The following is a 6,000-nucleotide window of genomic DNA, read 5'->3' on the forward strand; positions in this document are numbered from 1 at the left end:
TAATCTTCCCAAAAATCATGCTGCCAAAGGTTTCATTCCGTTTGGACTCCGTTTGATATTCCTTTTCTTCGAAATACTGAAACATGCAATAAAACATCAATATGGGATGTGCCTCCGGTTAATAGGTTAGTCCCAAAACTAATATAAAAGTGTATAATAAAGCCAATAATCATTCAAAACAGATAATAAAATAGCATGAATGCTTCATAATTTATAGATACGTTGGAGACGTATCAGCATCCCCAAGCTTAATTCCTGCTCGTCCTCGAGTAGGTAAATGATAAAGAAAGAATTTATGAAGTGTGAATGCTAGAAGGTGCACAAGTTTGATCAATGATAATTTCAATCACCTTTTCTAGCATGATTATAAGTCATAACAGTAGTTCATCTCATAAAACTTCTCACGAACAAGTAACAAGCAATTCACATGTTAAAGCATAGACCATAAACTTTCTTGAAAACTAGAAAACTTCATACTCAGTCATCAAACAATTACAATTCATCTTATTTTCAGGAATAGCAAACTCCACATAATCAACTATTATATAGTCTTCTACAATTGCTAACACTCACACAATACTAATGGTTATGGAGTTTTAATCGGACACTGAGAAAGATAGGGGCTTATAGTGTTTCCTCCCAATGTATTCACCTTTGGGTAACGTCAACAATAATAGTTCATGCTAACTTACATCCAATTAGATATATATATATATATATATATATATTAGGATCTTTCCAACACGAGGTGCTTGCCAAAGGATAAAATGAAAAAGGGAAAGGTGAAGATCACCTTGACTCTTGCATAAAGTAAAAGACATAAAGTAAAAGATAGGCCCTTCGCAGAGGGAAGCGAATGTTGTCATGCGCTTTTAGGGTTGGATGCACAAAATTTTAATGCGAATGAACGTCACTTTATATTGCCACTTGTATATGGACCTTTATTATGCAGTCCGTCACTTTTATTGCTTCCATAACAAGATCGTATAAAGCTATTTTCTTCACACCAAAAGATCATACATATTTAGAGAGCAATTTTTATTGCTTGCATCGATGACAACTTACTTGAAGGATCTTACTCAATCCGTAGGTACGTATGGTGGACTCTCATGGCAAAACTGGTTTTAAGGATATTTGGATGCACAAGTAGTATCTCTACTTGGTGCAAGTAATTTTGGCTAGCATGAGGGGAAAGGCAAGCTCAACATGTTTGAATGATCCATGACAATATACTTTAACTGAGATGTGAGAAAACATAACCCATTACATTGTCTTCCTTGTCCAACATCAACTCTTTAGCATGTCATACTTAATGAGTGCTCACAATATAAAAGATGTCTAGGATAATATATTTATATGTGAAATCTCTCTTCCTTCAATATTCTTTCATGAATTGTTCAAATGACCAGTACAATGCTTGCTAACCTTCAATAAATTTACAACCTCTACTTCTTAGATGTGAAGTCATTACTCCCCATGGGATAAGCAAATGAAACATATATAATTTCAGATTTATGACATTCAACTTATTCAACCATTTACTCATAGGATATAAGTGAAGCACACGAGTAAATGACAAACTAATCCAACAAGATATAAGTGAAGACCAATGAGTAGTTAAATAATTATGTAACTATGTGAAGACTCTCTCTCATTAAAGAATTTCATATCTTGGTATCTTATTCAAACAACAAGCAAAACAAAATAAAATAACATTGCAAGGATAGCACAACTCATGTGAAGAAGCAAAAACTTAGGCTCAACCGATACTAACGGATAGTTGTTGAAGAAGAAAGGTGGGATGCCTACCTGGGCATCCCCAAGCTTAGATGCTTGATACTTCTTGAAATATTATCTTGGGGTGCCTTGGGAATCCCCAAGCTTGAACTTTTGTGTCTCCTTAATTCCTCTCATACCATGGTTTCTCTTTTTATCAAAAGCTTCATCCAGACCAAACTCAACAAGAACTCGTGAGATAGGTTAGTATAAAGCAATGCAAAACCTTATCATTTTATACTGTAACAAATCACTAAAATTATTATTCCACATTGCATACTAAATGTCTCTACATATTTAATACTCCTATCCCCAAATAGAATCATTAAACAAGCAAACATATGCAAACAATGCAAACATAACAGCAATCTGCCAAAACAGTACAGTCTGTAAAGAATGCAAGATTCATCATACTTCCCTAACTCCAAAAATTATGAGAAAAATACTACGCTGTAGAATATTTATCATAGATCATTATGCAAAAAGTTTCAACATTATACCATTATTTGAATTTTCTAGGGAATTTTTGCAACAGAGGTAAACTTTCTGTTTTCAAACAGCAACATGTATACTAGCAAAATAAGCATGGTAAAGGCTATCCTTGACATTTTTATTGAAAATAAATATGCAAAACATTATTATAAATAACAGCAAGAAAATACTAACAAGATAAAATGATGCTCCAAGCAAAACACATATCATGTGGTGAATAAAAATATAGCTCCAAGTAAATTACCGATGGAAGTGGACGAAAGAGGGGATGCCTTCCGGGGCATCCCCAAGCTTAGGCTCTTGGTTGTCCTTTGAATATTACCTTGGGGTGCCTTGGGCATCCCCAAGCTTAGTGTCTTGCCACTCCTTATTCCATAGTCCATCGAATCCTTACTGAAAACTTGAAAACCCGACAACACAAAACTCAACAGAAAACTCGTAAGCTCCGTTAGTATACGAAAATAAAACCACCACATAGGTACTGTAATGAAAGGTGTAATATATACTGTATTCCAACTTCTCTATGGTTCATACACTCCGATACTACTCATAGATTCATCGAAATAAGCAAACAACACATAGAAAACAGAATCTGTCAGAAATAGAACAGTCTGTAGTAATCTGTATCACACGTATACTTATGGCACTCCAAAAATCCGAACAAATTAGGAAGTCCTTAGCAATTTGTGTACCAATCAATAGCAAAAATAATCATATCAGAATCACGTTTATGTGAATTAACAAAACTAATTTACTGGGTGCAAAATTTTCTGATTCTCAGTAGGATCAACACAACTATCACCGTAAGCTATCCTAAAGGTCTTACTTGGCACTTTATTGAAACAAAAGCTATAAAACATGATTACTACAGTAGCATAATCATGTGGACACACAAAAATAGCAAGGATAAATATTGGGTTGTCTCCCAACAAGCGCTTTTCTTTAATGCCTTTCTAGCTAGGCATGATGATGATAATGATGATCACATAAAAGATAATGATTGAAACATAACAGGAGCATCATGAAGCATATGACTAGCACATTTAAGTCTAACCCACTTCCTATGCATAGGGATTTTGTGAGCAAACAACTTATGGGAACAATAATCAACTAGCATAGGAAGGCTAAACAAGCATAACTTCAAGATTTTCAACACATAGGGAGGAAACTTGATATTATTGCAATTCCTACAAGCATATGTTCCTCCCTCATAATAATTTTCAGTAGCATCATTAATGAATTCAACAATATAACCAGCACCTAAAGCATCCTTTTCATGATCTATAAGCATAGAAATTTTATTACTCTCCACATAAGCAAAACTCTTCTCATGAATAGTAGTGGGAGCAAACTCAACAAAATAATTATCATGTGAGGCATAATCCAATTGAAAACTAAAATCATGATGACAAGTTTCATGGTTATCATTATTCTTAATAGCATACAAGTCATCACAATAATCATCATAGATAGCAACTTTGTTCTCATAATCAATTGGAACCTCTTCCTAAATAGTGGAATCATCGCCAAATAAAGTTGACACTCTTCCAAGTCCACTTTCATGTTCATCACAATAAGATTCAACATCCTCCACAATAGTGGGATCACTACTTCCTAAAGTTGACACTCTTCCAAACCCACTTTTATCAATATAATCATCATAAATAGGAGGCATGCTTTCATCATAATAAATTTGCTCATCAAAACTTGGGGGACAAAAAATATCATCTTCATCAAACATAGCATCCCCAAGCTTGTGGCTTTGAATATCATTAGCATCATGGATATTCAAGGAATTCATACTAACAACATTGCAATCATTCTCATCCTACAAAGATTTAGTGCCAAACATTTTATAGACTTCTTCTTCTAGCACTTGAGCACAATTTTCCTTTTCATCGTACTCATGAAAGATATTAAAAAGATGAAGCATATGAGACAAACTTAACTCCATGTTTTTGTAGTTTTCTTTTATAAAGTAAACTAGTGATAAAACAAGAAACAAAAAGATTCGATTGCAAGATCTAAAGATATACCTTCAAGCACTCACCTCCCCAGCAACGGCGCTAGGAAAGAGCTTGATTCACGGGGTGTGAGTGCTGCTTACCTAGCCTCCTCGGCAACGGCGCCAGAAAAGAGCTTAGTTGACGGGGTGTGAGTGCCGCTTACCTAGCCTCCCCGGCAACGGCGCCAGAAAAGAGCTTGATGTCTACTACACAACCTTCTTCTTGTAGACGTTGTTGGGCCTGCAAGTGCACATGTTTGTAGGACAGTAGCAAATTTCCCTCAAGTGGAATCCGTGGGAGGCGTAGGATGAAGATGGTCTCTCTCAAACAACCCTGCAACCAAATAACAAAGAGTCTCTTGTGTCCCCAACACACCCAATACAATGGTAAATTGTATAGGTGCACTAGTTCGGCGAAGAGATGGTGATACAAGTGCAATATGGATGGTAGATATAGGTTTTTGTAATCTGAAAATATAAAAACAGCAAGGTAACTAATGATAAAAGTGAGCGTAAATGTTGTTGCAATGGTAGGAAACAACGCATAGGGTTCATACTTTCACTAGTGCAAGTTATCTCAACAATAATAACATAGATAGATCATATAACAATCCCTCAGCATGCAACAAAGAGTCACTCCAAAGCCACTAATAGTGGAGATCAAACGAAGAGATTATGGTAGGGTACGAAACCACCTCAAAGTTATCCTTTCTGTTCTATCTATTCAAGAGTCCGTAGTAAAATAACATGAAGCTATTCTTTCCATTAATCTATCATAGAGTTCATACTAGAATAACACCTTAAGACACAAATCAACCAAAACCGTTATGTCACCTAGATACTCCATTGTCACCTCAAGTATCCATGGGCATGATTATACGATATGCATCACACAATCTCAGATTCATCTATTCAACCAACAGAAAGTACTTCAAAGAGTGACCCAAAGTTTCTACCGGAGAGTCAATAAGAAAACGTGTGCCAACCCCTATGCATAGGTTCATGGGCGGAACCTGCAAGTTGATCACCAAAACATACATCAAGTGGATCACGTGAATATCCCATTGTCACCACAGATAAGCATGGCAAGACGTACATAAAGTGTTCTCAAATCCTTAAAGACTCAATCCGACAAGATAACTTCAAAGGGAAAACTCAATTCATCACAAGAGAGTAGAGGGGGAGAAGCATCATAAGATCCAACTATAATAGCAAAGCTCACGATACATCAAGATCGTGCCATAGAGAGAACACGAGAGAGAGAGAGAGATCAAACACATAGCTACTGGTACATACCCTTAGCCCCGAGGGCGAACTACTCCCTCCTCGTCATGGATAGCGCCGGGATGATGAAGATGGCCACCGGTGATGGGTTCCCCCCTCCAGCAGGGTGCCGGAACGGTCTCCCGAGAGGTTTTTGGTGGCTACAGAGGCTTGCGGCGGCGGAACTCCCGATCTATCTTCTTCTCCGGTGTTTTTAGGGTTTATGGGAATATATAGGCGAAAGAAGTCGGTCGGGGGAGCCTCGAGGGCCCCACGAGAGTGGAGGGCACGCCCAGGGGGTGGGCCCGCCCCCCTATCTCGTGGCTTCCTCGACACTTCCATTACTTCAACTCCATGTCTCCTGGGTCATAATCTTCCGAAAAATCACGCTGCCGAAGGTTTCGTTCCGTTTGGACTCTGTTTGATATTCCTTTTCTTCGAAATACTGAAACATGCAATAAAAC

This window comes from Triticum dicoccoides, chromosome 6B (genome assembly GCF_002162155.2).
Source record: "Triticum dicoccoides isolate Atlit2015 ecotype Zavitan chromosome 6B, WEW_v2.0, whole genome shotgun sequence".
Lineage (NCBI taxonomy): Eukaryota > Viridiplantae > Streptophyta > Magnoliopsida > Poales > Poaceae > Triticum > Triticum dicoccoides.